The sequence below is a fragment of the Piliocolobus tephrosceles genome, chromosome 10 (assembly GCF_002776525.5).
Source record: "Piliocolobus tephrosceles isolate RC106 chromosome 10, ASM277652v3, whole genome shotgun sequence".
Taxonomy (NCBI): Eukaryota; Metazoa; Chordata; class Mammalia; order Primates; family Cercopithecidae; genus Piliocolobus; species Piliocolobus tephrosceles.
In genome coordinates, this window is record NC_045443.1 from 18,547,693 (window position 1) to 18,564,547 (window position 16,855).

Below are 16,855 nucleotides of genomic sequence, written 5' to 3' on the forward strand. Positions count from 1 at the left end.
TCATACTGAATGGGCAAAAACTGGAAGCATTCCCTTTGAAAACTGGCACAAGACAGAGATGCACTCTCTCACCACTCCTATTCAACACAGTGTCGGAAGGTCTGGCTAGGGCAATCAGGCAAGAGAAAGAAATCAAGGGTATTCAGTTAGGAAAAGAAGAAGTCAAATTGTCCCTGTTTGCAGATGACATGATTGTATATTTAGAAAACCCCATCATCTCAGCCCAAAATCTCCTTAAGCTGATAAGTAACTTCAGCAAAGTCTCAAGATATGAAATTAATGTGCAAAAATCACAAGCATTCTTATATACCAGTAACAGACAAACAGAGGGCCAAATCATGAATGAACTTCCATTCACAATTGCTTCAAAGAGAATAAAATACCTAGGAATCCAACTTACAAGGGATGTAAAGGACCTCTTCAAGGAGAGCTACAAACCACTGCTCAGTGAAATCAAAGAGGTCACAAACAAATGGAAGAGCATACCATGCTCATGGATAGGAAGAATCATTATCATGAAAATGACCATACTGCCCAAGGTAATTTATAGATTCAATGTCATCCCCATCAAGCTACCAATGAGTTTCTTCACAGAATTGAAAAAAACTGCTTTAAAGTTCATATGGAACCAAAAAGAGCCCACATTGCCAAGACAATCCTAAGCCAAAAGAACAAAGCTGGAGGCATCACGCTACCTGACTTCAAACTATACTACAAGGCTACAGTAACCAAAACAGCATGGTACTGGTACCAAAACAGAGATATAGACCAATGGAACAGAACAGAGCCCTCAGAAATAATACCACACATCTACAGCCATCTGATCTTTGACAAACCTGAGAAAAACAAGAAATGGGGAAAAGATTCCCTATTTAATAAATGGTGCTGGGAATATTGGCTAGCCATAAGTAGAAAGCTGAAACTGGATCCTTTCCTTACTCCTTATACGAAAATTGATTCAAGGTGGATTAGAGACTTAAATGTTAGACCTAATACCATAAAAACCCTAGAAGAAAACCTAGGTAATACCATTCAGGACATAGGCATGGGTAAGGACTTCATGTCTAAAACACCCAAAGCAACGGCAGCAAAAGCCAAAATTGACAAATGGGATCTAATTAAACTAAAGAGCTTCTGCACAGCAAAAGAAACTACCATCAGAGTGAACAGGCAACCTACAGAATGGGAGAAAATTTTTGTAATCATCTGACAAAGGGCTAATATCCAGAACCTACAAAGAACTCAAACAAATTTACAACAAAAAAACAAACAACCCCATCAAAAAGTGGGCAAGGGACATGAACAGACATTTCTCAAAAGAAGACATGCGTACAGCTCATCATCACTGGCCATCAGAGAAATGCATATCAAAACCACAATGAGATACCATCTCACACCAGTTAGAATGGCAATCATTAAAAAGTCAGGAAACAACAGGTGCTGGAGAGGATGTGGAGAAATAGGAACACTTTTACACTGTTGGTGGGATTGTAAACTAGTTCAACCATTATGGAAAACAGTATGGCAATTCCTCAAGGATCTAGAATTAGAAGTACCTTATGACCCAGCCATCCCATTACTGGGTATATACCCAAAGGATTATAAATCATGCTGCTATAAAGACACATGCACACGTATGTTCATTGCAGCACTATTCACAATAGCAAAGACTTGGAATCAACCCAAGTGTCCATCAGTGACAGACTGGATTAAGAAAATGTGGCACATACACACCATGGAATACTATGCAGCCATACAAAAGGATGAGTTTGTATCCTTTGTAGGGACATGGAAGCAGCTGGAAACCATCATTCTCAGCAAACTGTCACAAGAACAGAAAACCAAACCCTGCATGTTCTCACTCATAGGTGGGAACTGAACAATGAGATCACTTGGACTCAGGAAGGGGAACATCACACACTGGAGCCTATTATGGGGAGGGGGGAGGGGGGGACGGATTGCATTCTGAGTTTTACCTAATGTAAATGACGAGTTGATGGGTGCTGACGAGTTGATGGGTGCAGCACACCAACATGGCACAAATATATGTATACTGTATATGTATATAACAAACCTGCACATTATGCACATGTACCCTAGAACTTAAAGTATAATAATAATAATAATAAAGAAGAGAATGCAAAAAATGAAATAAAAGTAAAAATAAAAAATCAGAATGGACTACTCTTAGTAGGCTGTAAAATTTGGTTCTATTATTTTAAACTACTACACTGAACTTTCTCAGTCACCTAACTTGTCCAAAATAGAAACTAAATTCGATTTCTTTGTATCTTCAAATTTGAAAGGACTTTCTGCTGTTCTTGATTCAAAAATATGTTCAAATATATAAAATTACGAAAAGAAGAAACAGATTACACAGAAATTCAATTAATTCAAGAAGTGATTACAATGGTACATTTATGATTCACTTTTGCTTAACATATCTTTATGTTAAAATCATCACATCTTAGAAAGAAAACATCTATAAATATTTTGTTAGTATTTTCTGGACTCTGGATTTGTGTCCAAAGACATTCTTTAACTGGCTGTACTTATCAGTTCCCTAAAGGTCCTGTCCCAATCATGTAATATCACATTTTTAACTTGTCTGCCTATTCATTTTTGTATGTTTGCTGTCTCCCACTCACTACTCCCAACTATAATGTAAGCTTAAGCTCTGTGACAACATGAGCTCTGGTCGTCACGATCACCCTCATGATTAAGCAGAGTCTTAGTCACTCCCCTGTATCATCAGGGTTTGTGTAGGCATTTAGTATTATACACATTCATTGAACAAATACATAAAATACTTGCCTGAGCTAAAGCAAATAATTCTTTCTCTCTTGGCTTCAATTGTTGCCCCTCTAAAATTAGAAAAGTTTATCTATTCCAATTTATTATTATTATTATTATTTGGAGACAGAGTCGCACTCTGTCACCCAGGTTGGAGTACAGTGGCGTGATCTCGGCTCACCGCAACCGCTACCTCCTAGGTTCAAGCGATTCTCCCACCTCAGCTTCCCGAGTACCATGTGCGCCAGGCTGGTCACAAACTCCCGACCTCTGGTGACCCACCCGCCTCACCCTCCAAAAGTACTAGGATTACAGGCATGAGCCATCGCATGCAGCCTATTTCAATGTTTTTTAAAAATGTGTTTCTCTAAATCACAAGGTTCTTTAGAGCTCTCTCAGAGTGTGAAAGGGGAAACTAAAACAAGCAGCAGTCCAGGCTGCCTATTGCCCTCTCAGTAAGGCAAATCATTTTTTATCTGATTTTTTCCTGTGGGTGCATGTTGAGGAAGGAAGATGGTTCTAAGTAAGATTTTGCTTTAAAAATGTGTACTGCTTTTACGATGTTTTAAAGAAACTTCTAAACTAGATTATTTCCATAAATCTGTCCAGAGTCCAGGTCTGATTTACAGATGATGTTCGTAGGTTTGTTTTTGTTATTGTTGTTGTTTAATTTCACATGCTTGGAAAAACACTGAAAGAAATAATTATCCTCTCTGATACTGTACAAACTTTAACCTAGAAGTGATAGCACATGTGTCTTATCAAAATACAAAAATGCCCTATGTATCTGGACCAGTCTGTGGACCTTTTATACGGTACCGAAGTACCCATTGTTGATTTCCGGCTGGTGCTCAGGTCTGCTACTTCTTTGCCTGCTTGCCCAATTCAGATCAAATATTGAAACAACCACCCCAGTGATAAGGATCAAGTAGAAATAAGGTATCTAGAGCAGCTATTCGGTACTTGTTGAGAAACTAAGAAAAATGCTCAGCTATCTTTGATCTTAGTAAGAGTAACCTTGCAGTAGAGTGCCTGCTGAATTCATCCTATTTCTGTTCTTACAGTGGCGACTTGACTTCAATTACTGCTAATGTTATGATTATTATACATTTATTCTAATTTTTATTACAGTAGTTGTTTCACTGATGCTTTTGACAATGACATGAAACTAACTGAAGGTACACGACTTGAATATCCTTGAAACCAGTTTTGTCTTAAACAATTGAGAAAGTGCTCTCCCATTTTTCTTAATTGTTTTTGTCAAACTGAGCATGTGGGCTAAATAGTATAAAATAAGTAACACTTTTAATTTAGCAGGTATTTGGATTGAGGAAAGTTGAAGTTTTTCATTGAGTTTCATATTTGCCAAATATATTTCAAAAATATTTGGCAAAACATTTTTGGTAAAATGAGTCACACACCAAAAATATTTATGAAATCTGGAACAATCTGAGCTAGTATTCAAACTGCCTATTTTTGTGAATACCAAGAATAACAACTATTATCACTGAGCAGATATTAATATCACACATTCAGTAGGTACTGTTCTAAATTACATCATTTAATTATCACAGCAACCTTGTCAATTGTGTATCTTAGGTACTATGGAGGTACTATGGAGACTCAGAGAAGTTAATCAGAGAGCAAAAGTCACACAGCCTTTAAATGGTCCAACCATGTTTCCAACTCAGATATAGCCAACTCCTTAGCCTGTTCTTTGCCTATATTTCAAGGCCTTAAAACTGATACTAGGATTTTTTAATTGACACAGGCATTACCAGTCCAAGAAAGAGAAACAGAACTGGTAATGAGATGTCCTGAAACAGAATTTGCCATATAAAAACAGGAGACTTTCTCTTGCTGAATTCCCTGTTTATTTATACCTTTCCAGAATTCTTGGGAAAGAAAACAAGCGAAATTCATCAAAAATGTACCATCTCATTACTCTATTTTCCCAATTTGTGAAAATAAAAAATCATTACAAAGTAATTAGAAAAGCACTACAATAAGCCAGTTAATTTCTTCTGTTGCTAACTGAAATCAAGAAAACAAGAAAAAAAGTAAAGCATAAAAATAAGAAGATGAGTTAAGCATTATTGAATTTGTCCAACATAGAGGAAAATGCTATTTTAGGAATGGTATTAGAATCCTTCTAAAGATAGAGCATGTAAATATTTGATTCATAATTCAAATGAATGATTTTTAAATTCTGGTTGAGTTAATGCCATTTTCTAAGAAATGCGAACAGTAAATACTTGTTCTTTTTTTCTGGTCAGAAACAAAGAAAATTGCTAACCAATTAATTACAAAGCAATTTCAGTTATCTGCCCTTTAAGCACGATCATCCAACCTCTACTGATGATTTCAGAGACAAAGAGGAGTCTCATTAAGGCAAAACCCTTAAAACTTTTCTTAAAGGATAATTATGAAGGGAGAATCTCATAAGAACACAAGAACCTAATGGTCCAATGTGAAAAGACTTTTTTCTAAAGAGGAGCAAAAATGAAAATAACAATAGGAATAAAAGCCAACCATAGATTGTTATAGGCTATTTTAACTTTGGTAGATATTGCCACCTTTTTGGGTTATTGCTATAATTGCTTATATCTTAAATAACACTGGGTTTTAGAGTTTGACTTTTTTTGCACCAACATCGTTAGTAGCAGCCAATCTAAACTTCTTACAACAGGCTTTTGAAAATTCTTTACAGATAAATGCTTGAATTACTTAACTAAATAGAATCTCTCTCTCAATCTCACCCCCCACCCCAACACACACGCACGCACACACACACACACAGACATACACACACATACGCAGACATACACACAAACACACCATTTTTTTCTTACATTTATAATTTATTCCCCCTGAGATGAAAAATGTCCAGTTCTAAAATGACATGGCTTATCCGATAGAAAAGAACTTTGTGGGATGATTCTTAGGTAATGCAACTTTACCAATGATGGGGGTTCAACAACTAAGTTAACTTAGTTATGCAATTATTTTTAAACAGTAATAATTCCACCCAAATTTTTCCCCTTGATCTGAATCCTCAAATCACGATATGATAGAGAAACTCTAGTATTCTCTTGGAGTCTTTCAAAATTCTCAAATATAAATTAATTTTAATCAGTTTGTAATTAATGTCTACATTAATAAATAGATTTTAAGTATATGCATGTATGTATAATATGCAAACTCTCCGAAGATTAAAGGAAATAGCATGTGAAAATCTAATTTCTTAGGATTCTATAATTCCCAAGCTATTACTAGGTAGTTGGGACTCATATTCCAAAATTTTAATCAATAAATAAAAGAAATTTTAGGAACATGGGATTTATTTATTTAGTAGTATTTAATTCATTTATTCAAGAAATATTAACTGCCTACTCTGTCACAAGGAGAAACTATTGAGCCACAAGGGTGTAAAGCTACAGTCCTGTCCTGAAAGAATTTAAAGTCTAGTAGGAGAAAGACGTTTTAAAAAAATTAAAACACAATTTTTAAAAAACACAAAATAACTGTTAATAAGAATAATGAATAGAGGAGAGTACTTCACCCTTACAGGGGTGGATAATGCATACCTGCCCAAGCCTGAAATCTAAGGAAGCTTCTTTTAGAAAATGTGCCAAGTTGAACATTAAAAGATACACAGATGTTGTATGGATGCATCATTTCAGACACAGAGGATGGGGGAAGGCAAAAGCATTATAGCTTGAGAAAGCTGAGAAGATTCAAGTTACCAAAGGTAGTACTTTACGTCTGGGGTGGAAGAACATGATTGGAAATAAGAGACAAGACTTAAAGACCCGAGAGAGACAAATCATGAAGTGCTCTGTTTGTTATACTAAGGATTTTCTATTTTATCCCGAAGGCTAGGTTATTTTAATCCCTAGAATTAGATTTCATTAGACTAAGTAAAAAAGGAAGGGAGGGTGGGAAAAAATTCACAGGTAACGGGAAAACTGAGTACCAGAAATGAAGGCCTCAGTTAAACTCTGTCAGCAAGGACAGAAAGAAGAAACTCGATTTGAGAGCTATTTTGAAGGTAAACATAATAGGACATGGTAGAAAACTTGATGTTGGGGATGAAGGTGAGAGAAGTGCCAAGGATAACAGCCTCATTTTTAGTTAGGGTGATGGAAGGCTAGCCATCCTATTTATGGAGATAAGTAGTTCAGGTGAAGAAGCAGTTATTGGGGAGAATGATGGTGAAATCAGACATGTTAAGGTTAAAATGCCTTAGGAGAATTTAAGTGTGCTATCTTATAAATAGATGAACATAGCCTGGATTGGGAAAAAAAAAGAGTTCTAAGTTGGAAACTGTATCAGTCTGCTAGGGTTTCCTAGAATACCACAGATTGGGTGACTGAAACAACAGAAATGTATTTTCTCACAGTTCTGGAAGCTGGAATTTCAAGATCAAGGTGCCAGCAAGCTTGCTTTCTGGTGAGGCCTCTCTTTCCTGGCTTGTAGACAGACACCTTCTCCTTGCGTCCTCACATGGCCTTTCTCTGTGCGCATGTGCTCTCCTGCTCTCTCCCAGTGCTCATGAGGACACCAGCCCTATGGGATTAGGTCCCCAATCTTATGACCTCATTTAACCTTAATTACCTTCTTAAAGGCCCTGTCTCTACATTTAGTCACCTTGAGAGTTAGGGCTTTGGCATATGAGTTTTGAGAGAGGACATAATTCAGTCCAAAACAAAAGCATTGATTAAATGACAGGACAGACATGATTATCACATTTTACAAATGGAAAGGCTGGGGTTGGAACTGTTAAATTGCTTGCGCAGTTACAGAGAGAACATTTGAAATGAAGTGATAGAGTGGACAGGACAAGTATCCCTGCCTATAAGGTACAACCTGAACAACAATAGCAACAACAGCATAACACGAGTCAACAGAAAATTAGCACAAGGATAAGTAAATTACACAACATTACACAAATTAGCCAAGTAGGTTGTGGAGGCCTCATAGAACAACACTAATTTCTTACTGAGTTTCCAAAATGAATGGGATTAAATGGTGCCAGCCAACTTCAGGGGACAAGTTCTCTCATGACAATGAACGAGAATGTTGCAGACATTTTCTCAGGACATCAAACACAACTCCAGATCTTATGGATAATGTCCCAGGGAACCTTTAATACCTTTACAGAATGAGCCTCACTGTTTGTAACTCTGAAGAATGAAGGGAGAACCACCTGCCCCAGCTGTGATTTGAAGCTGAGGTTCCAGGAAAACTAGGTATTTCAAAGCCAGCTTCGGCTTGCACCTATAAACCTGCCTCTCCGGCTGTGTTCAAACACATGAATTGTTCACTGAGCAATATGATGATTATCCAGCTTTCACCAGAGGGTTGTGCAAGAACAAAAGGCTCAGGGGTAAAGGAGAATTTTATTATTAGTTTGCTATTCTTATGAAACATTCATATAGCAAAGGAATTGCCTTGCTGTTAAAAGAAATTTTGTTAAGGAAACTTTATGAAAAAGATGCTTACATTGCCTTTAAAGTAACTATACAGGTATTTAGAAGAAAAAATAGAATTTTATTTAAAAAAGGACTGAGTCGGGCACTGAGTTCAGAACCACATTTTCAAAGAGTAAGGAAAACTGTAGACACCTATTGAACTAACTTAAAATTCCATGAGCATGGATTCCAGCATTAATTATATGTCCAGCAAAATGTATTTTATTACGGCACATGTGCTGATGTTAGAGACTTCCCATTTCTTTTCTGCTACATTTTGAGTTATTTTGAACCCCAGGCCCAAGTAAAATGGGTAGTTCAAGCACATCTGTTGAATGTGCACAGTTCATCAGGATTCTTAGGTTCCCAAATGCAATCAGGGTGTTACTTTCAATGCAGCCTCTTCTGCCGTCTACTCTCCCAATGCCACCCAATGCCATTTGTCTAAATAAACCAAGGAAGCCAGACCCTTTGAAACTGTGATGTTGGTCCCACTTTCTCAAGTGAAGAAGGGGTGGAGGAGAAGTGAGTGAGGTGTATGATTTGCATCATCAGAACAGATTCCACAATTCTATTATTTTTGTAGGCTGTGTAAGGGAGAGAAAAGTATCCCTGCTTATCAGTATTTCACACAAAGTTATATTTAAGGCTGCGCATGGTGGCTCATGCCTGAAATCCTAACACTCTGGGAAGCCAAGGCCAGATCGCTTGAGCCCAAGAGTTCCACACCAGCCTGGGAAACATAGGGAGACCCTACCTCTACAAAAAATTTAAAAATTAGCCAGACACGGTGGTGCATGCCTGTGGTCCCAGTTACTCAAGAGGTCGAGGTGGGAGGTTCAGTTGAGCCTGTGAAGTAAAGGCTGCAGTTAGCCATGATCACACCAGTGCACTCCAGTCTGGGTAACAGATTGAGATCCTGTCTCAAAAAAATACATACACACACACACACACACACACACACACATATACATATACATATGCACATATACATATATTATACATATATAAATATATCAATGTATGTATGTATAAAATACACACACACACACACACATACATATAAAGTTGGAATGAAGCCTTTGGAAAGAAAGAAGGCAACCTGGAGAACATGAGACTTCCAAGTGTTAGGAACCAGGAAGCAAGAGAAAAAGATAAAAGAAAAACAGGGCAGGAAGGTGGCAGAAGATAATTCCTAGATTGCATGAATCTCGGGCTAACCCCTCAGCTGGTATCCATGTTAAGACATCAGGAGGTGGCACAGCACAAGGCTGAAGAGCAAGGGCTGGGGAGTCAGACAAGCTTGGATCTGAATCCCTATTCCACTGGGTGGATGACTTTGGGCAATTTACTCTACCTCCATGAATCACTATATCCTCATCTGTGAGAAGGAAGAAATCAGATGACCTGGAGCTGAGGTAAGGAGTGACTAAAACAGCTATGCAACATGCTCGGAAACACCTGGCACAGAGTAAATGCTTGATAATTTCATAAAAGAATAAAATTACAGAGCCCGGGAACCGGAAGGCAGCTTACTAAACCTCACCAATGCCAACATTTGACAGAGGAGGAAGGTGAAGAACCAAAGCATGCAGGTTCTTGCCAGAGTTGGTAAAAGTAGAAAACAGTCTTTCAGATCATGTTTCAATGGATTTTAGAACACAGAATATGGTGCTTTGCAAGGAGCCCTGAGTTGTCCAGAACACTGGGCTCTTGTCATAGGTCTTTCGCCAAGTTTCTCTATCACTCAGTGTCCTCACCTAATAAATGTAAGGGTGGGAGAAATTACCTCAAAGTATTGTTCAGCTCCAAGCTCTCGTAATATTCTTCCACTGAGAATATGAGTAAAATTACACTCAGGGAATGTGTTCAGCTGGAGTGGGAAGGACAAGGACTATTTGGAAACTCAGGATGCCACAGAAGAGATCAGAACAAGGTGAAGTTTTTGACAAAGTAAAAGTGGCTGGAGCTAAGGCTTTCTTGGGGATCAGGAAAGGAGAAAACCAGAATGAGCAAAAAGGGAGGTGGGATACAGACGGGTCTCATAGATAGCTATGTCTTCCAAAGTGTGCCCAGGGCTAAAATTCCACCTGTTTCTTTTGTTTATATAATTAACAAGCATATATGGAGTGTAGTGGTGGAGGGAGAGGGGAGTTACTATTAAGCTATTCACAGCAGAGTGCTTAATTTAGAAAAATGATAAATAAAATAACTTTACACTAAAGCAGTAAGTATATTTTGTAATGCAAAGAGGACAGTCCCTTCTCTTAAACCCCATTATTTGATAAATTTAACATGTGAACATGTTACTTTTCATATGTTAACATGTGAGTAGGCTGGAACGTGACCATATGTTACATGTTAACATACGAGTAGGCTGGAAGGAGTTTTATGTATTTACATGTAGGCTTGAGGTAGGAGGCAAGACTTAACTCCAGAGGTGGAGCTCAGACATTGGACCAAGTTGAGGACTAGCTAAAACAAGAATGGGGCAGAAGAAGCTTTCTGTAATTGTGTGTGCCATGTCAATTTGCCATTGCCATGACAACATCCAAATGTTACTGTTCCTTTCCATGGCAACAACCCAATGGCCTGAAAGTGACCTTACCACTTCTAAAAATTTCTGCAAAATTCACCCTTAATTTGCGCATAATTAAAAGTGGATATAAATACGACTGCAAAACTGCCTCTGAGCTGCTACTCTGGGCTCACTGCCTACAAGTAGCCCTGCTCTGCAAGGAGCAATACCTCTGCTGTTGCTCTACATTGCTGCTTTAATAAAAGTTGCTAACACCTCTGAGTCACCCTTGAATTTATTTTTTTCTTTTTTTTGAGACGGAGTCTCACTCTATCACCAGACTGGAGCGCAGTGGCACAATCTTGGCTCACTGCAACCTCTGTCTCCCAGGCTCAAGCAATTCTCCTACCTCAGCCTCCTGAATAGCTTGGACTACAGGCGCCCACCACCATGTCCAGCTAATTTTTTTTTGTTTTTAATAGAGACAGGGTTTCACCATGTTGTCCAGGATGGTCTCCATCTCTTGAGCTCATGATCAGCCCACCTCGGCTTCCCAAAGTGCTGGGTTTACAGGCATGAGCCATTGCACTTGGCCTGACTTCTTCCCTGCGTGAAGCCAAGATCCCTGCCAGATTAAACCCCAATTTGGGGGCTCAATTATCCTGCATCAGGCTCCTGGGTTGACCATGTTTTTCTGAGATGAATGCAAGGAGCTCTGATTTCTTATTACAGGTGCAGTAAACTTCAGGGAAACTTACCTGCTCAACATAGTTTTTTCCCTCCATAGCTACCAGCTGACCCTGAGTACAACACTGCTGTGTAACAGTACTCTTCATTGTAGGTGTTTGCACAAACAGGTACCATCTATGACTAATTTTAAGCTTATCATTAAATATGTGACTGACCATAACTGTTAAGGATTTTACTTAAATATCATGACAAACAACTAATTATGATATAAATATATACCTATATACTCATATATATGCAGTGTTAATAACCTATTGCTAAAGACACAAGTTTTTTTTTTTTTTTTTTTTAATACAACTCATTGCTTAGCCATGCTCATCCACAAATGAAACCAAACAAAACAAGCCCTGATCTGGAGCAGTAAGTGGTGGCAAGGGAATAAAGAGAGGCAAAGAGAATCATCTCAGCCTAATTCTCAAGAGTTTTGGGTCAAGGTTCCCCAAAATCCTACTGCCCCAGAATAAGATCCCCCTTATTCTGCATCTTAGGGTTTTCTCGCCTGAAATGCAATCAGGACATTTCCTGAAGCTGCACTTCTTTCTGACTCTTAGGTTTTTAACTGTCTCAGCTAGTTTTTATTAAACTGATTGAGTACAGTAGGTCTCAAAACTTTTAACGATTTTAAAAATACTACCTTTTCCCTTTCACATTCCCTAATTAAAACCAGGCTAGATTCTATAGTTTCCTTGTATATACTCTTAGACAAAAAAACTTCAACCCATCTTGTCCAATTTAAAACTTCATTTTCTCCTCTAACTTGACAGATACCTCACCCACCCCATCCACCTCCCAGCCTCGCACCCCTAGACTCCAATACTAGCCAAGATCTAGCTTAGGAATAGAAGATATGATCTATTATTTCACTCTTCTTCTCTTTCTCTTTTGGCTGTACCTTTTCTTAGCTATGAGTGGGAGGAAAAGAGAAAGAGAAAAGTGACCCTCACACTTGATAGGGCAAGCGATTGCAGTCCCCTGTCTGTGAGCTCAGATCCTCCACCAAGGCCCCCTGTGGCTTCGCGGTCAAAGCTGGCTACCTTGGGGTTACCACGGGTGAGTTCTTTGGGAAGCTTTGGAGAACCTCCCCACCAGGAGATTTAGCTCTGGCTCAACCTCTACCTATGCAAAGAGTGGATCACATCCACTTACCTTTCATGAGTTTATTTAAACCTTGAGTAACATCCACCCCACAAACCTCTGTTTTGTCAAACTGCAGGGGTGCAGGAATGCAGGTTGCTCCTTTGCCACGCCTTTTCTCCATCCTGGTCTTGCTTTTTCTTCATGTTCACAGAAGCCTAGGGAAAATCAACAAACTCTCTTTCAGAGCAGAAGTCTAAACTGGGGTAACAGTCTCTTACTGCATACACTCAAATCACTATAAATGGCTCAATTTGAGCTTCCTTCCCCACTGGACTTGGAAAGGTTAAGTGGACATTGTGGACTCACTCTATTCCTCACTGGGCTAATGACTTATGACTCTCAAACACCCCACCTGTAAATATATGGAGGAGATAATGCTTGTTGTACCATAGCCATTTTATCCATTTCCTAATAAGCCTTGAAGAGTTATCTGACCCCCAATTGGTTTTTCGTTTACTTGTTTTTGTCTCCTTGTTGTCAATTTTTGCCACCCTTTTGAAATATAGGGTAACTATTATCTCTTCACTCTTAGGTCTTGGTAGCCAACTCCAGAGCAACAAGGGAAAGTAACACTCAATATGCTAACACAGATGCTTCCTCATCCAAAGCCATTGGCCCCTTTTCAGCCATTTCAGTCCTCAGATATTACCATTAGGGTAGAGGTGAAGTTTTTAGTTCCCAAGAACAGCCACATGTACCGTCTCCTTCACTGTCCTCAGCCATCAGACCTTTTGTTTTGCCCTGTGTTATGTAAGCCCTAAAAAAGTTTGTGTTTGCCCCTTATTACTACATTTTCACTCAGAGAGCATCTCCTATCAGATACTCAGACATTTGGCTAGACAAAGCAACAGATGGTACATAGGCCTATTCACACTTTTAAATGAGTCAAGAAGTATGTTAGTAGTAATAAAATAACAATAAAATTTTAGCAATGTCACAGAATATACATGTCCAAATAAGCTGGATCAAATCATTTTTGGAATACCTTTTGGGACTTTTTATGATCCATGAAAAAAGACATGTTAATTACTTTTACAATTTTTTGATCTGAAATATTGTACTCAAATTGACTATTCATCAATTCACCAGACTTGGCTCCAGATGACTTTTGTTTATTTTCAGTAATTAGATTTGCCCCAAAATATCCTCAGGGATACCCCCCGAGAATGTTTAAAAAATGTGCTTTCCATTCTAAAGGCAACTCAAACAAACAAGTGGAAAAAGAAAAGAAAGACAAAGAAAGTTGGCATATTCATTAGTTTTTACCATAGCAACAAACAGCCCCACAGTTTCAGTGGCTTATGGCAACAAAGTTTATTTCTCATTCATGTAGGACTCAGGCTGCAGACTTGCTGTCGTCCTGCTTGGCTCCACCTGACTCTGCATCAATGCTCAGCTTGGCTCCACATTGTCTTCTCATTCCAGGACTAAAGGAACAGCCCCTTACTGGGACATGCTGTTCTCCCGGAAGAAAGCAGGAGCAAAATTAAACCAAACCGGAGGCCAGACCAAATCACAATAGCCCATGTAAAGCGTCTCCGTGGTCATGAGTATAGGTTGCATCCAGTCACATTCTGTTGACCAAAGTGAATCACATGACCAACCTGACAAGGGATAAGAAGGTACCGGAAGTCACATGACAAAAAGTCTAGATGTATAATCTTCTACAGAGGAGAAAAACATGGAGCTGGGAACAATAATGAAATCTACCACACAGTGTGGGAACAGTGGGAACATCATGAGTATATAACATTCCAAAGAGACTGCTTTGGAAATTATCAGAATGATTATAACCTCATAAATTATGGTAGGGGTATAAACCAAGTCAGCTTCATGCCTTATGAGCTCCTGTCATAAATTTAAGTGTTCTAAAAATATATACAACATCTAGGGTATTGTTTTAATCATTTTCTGAACTCATTTCCTTTGTGAATAGTTTAATATTTGAGTTGTTATGAAGTAGTTTATTGATAAACATATATTGCAGAATACTGATTGGAATGTGCATATCTGCAGCCTTGCCCCATATAATGCTCTATATATGCAAAATTCAAGTTAGTGCTGCTATTTCTGAAAGAGCAAATCAATATTCTAAAAATGGGCTAGTCAGAAAAAATTATCGTTGCAAGGATTGTATAACGTATCAAGTTCCTCAGTTAAGGAAAATACTAAATAAATCTCTTAGCCACTGAGAGGTAAAATAAAGTTGCTAATGCTAAATAGGCATGCTTTTCATTTCTTAGCCACACTATTAAAATCTTAAAATTAACAATTATATTTTAGGTATTGAATTGTAGTCTTTATTTGTCCCAGAGTCCTAAATACACTTGAACAACTCATATTCTGGAATCCACCTGTGCTCACTAAAAATCGGTCTCCTGAGCCACATACCTCAGCCCAAATTAGCAAAATATACAAGATGAAATGGGAAGGGGAGGCCCTGGAGTGATCTGAAATCACTCCTCTCTATCGTGTAGCTCAATTCTTTTCTGTTACTGGATGTTGTTTCCCTCCTTGACCCACAGAAAATACACAAGTGAGTAAAATTCTAGGACAGTCCCTGAGATGGGCAATATCCTGCTGTTGAAAACTAAAATTAAGGCCTGGATTGAAGGAGTTTATGAGGCAAAGAGGGCTGGGATGGTGTGATTACTCTGTTCTGTCCTGCTGGTAGACTGATGGAATATGAACTATTTGTACTTTTCCTGTGGCTCTAGCAAGTCCCTCATCATGTGACCAGAAGCAACTACATGCATGAAGAAATGTAGAAAAGTTTTAATTTTCAAGAAAATCTCCATTCTGTGCTAGCTGAGGTTGCTGACTATCTCTGTATCTCCGAGTCCACTATAATTCACTTCACTTAAATACCTCCGTGACATCCTATAAAAAATTTGCTCAGTCACCTAGGTTATGTTTCTTTCCCTCTTCCTTACTGCCTACCACACTTAATACTGTCAAAATCTTCTTTAATCATCTAGATTTTATGCATTCATCCTCATTTTAATGTTGTCATAACTTACACTTTATAAAGCATTAAGGTATGTATACAAAATAATACCAAATTGAATCACAGCTGGATATTGCAGACATTAGGGTAAACAGGTCTCTGGCATTTTAAGATTTACTTCACAGTTTGTGCAAAATCACATTGCCTGCATCTTAAAAGCCCAGTCTTTTAATAGCAAGTCTTACTTGATACTTCTCAGTCCCTTGACCTTAAACTTTTTATTTTTAAACATTTTTGGCATAAGCAATATTGCCTCTCCCAGGTTACGGCATCTTTTGAAAAGGATTTCTGTAATCCTTAAAAAAGAGTGGCCAGCTATTTTCTACAATCTTATAGACAGAGGCAATAGATAAAAACTACAATATTTAGGATTTACTGCTTCCTTATAGTGAAAGTCACTGACACAGAACTGAGTAACCTTCCAACCAAAACTTCGTAGTTCAACCTTTTCCATAGTTGTTTAAAATTAAGGGGCATGTTAATTTCTCTTGTCATTTAAAGTTTCTGTGCCCGAAAATACAGGAATAGAATAATTGGCCTCTCGTGTTCATCTCCAGCACTCTATGATTTCAATTCTGCAGTGTACAAAAACAAACTCTTTACACGTCGAGTGAAAAGTCATGGATCTTGAACCATAGCTCACCAGGAGAACATGTAATCTTGGCAGGGATGCAGGGTTTGAAGGAGGTATACTCTCCAAGGAAAATAATCACAACTGAATACACCGAGTTTTCTCAGCTTTTATGTTTTTTAGGATGTGGTCACTCTCCCCTGCTCAGTTTTCGGATGTGACTCTCCCCTGCTTGGTTTTATTTTGAGCAAGCAATCAAACTGAGTTTTTCCTCCTTGAACCAGAGAGAAGCAAATACATTGCTCATAAGAGAACAAGTTAATTTCAATAGAATAAGGAATAAGAGTATTATATGTACAAATTACCTAAACAATTCTGACAATCCCTATAACCCCAACCCTAAAATATATTACTTCTTTAATTATTTTGGTAAAAAATTGTTGATTTTGTCTGTGCAAAATAACTATTCTTTTTATCATGTATGTAGCAGTTGGATAGTCATAGACTTATATTTATGTACTAGATCACTTTAAAAATACTTTTAAAAAGTACTCTTTTTTTTTAAAGTATTTTTAAACTGATCTAGTATACACTAGAATTAAGAG

At 38.1% G+C, this 16,855-nt stretch overlaps 1 protein-coding gene across 3 annotated transcripts in view; it reads left to right on the top strand.

Moving 5' to 3' along the window:
• The window catches only part of PIK3C2G (phosphatidylinositol-4-phosphate 3-kinase catalytic subunit type 2 gamma), a 384,573-nt gene that overhangs the window by 207,535 nt on the left and 160,183 nt on the right, over positions 1-16,855 (top strand). The window lies entirely within an intron of this gene.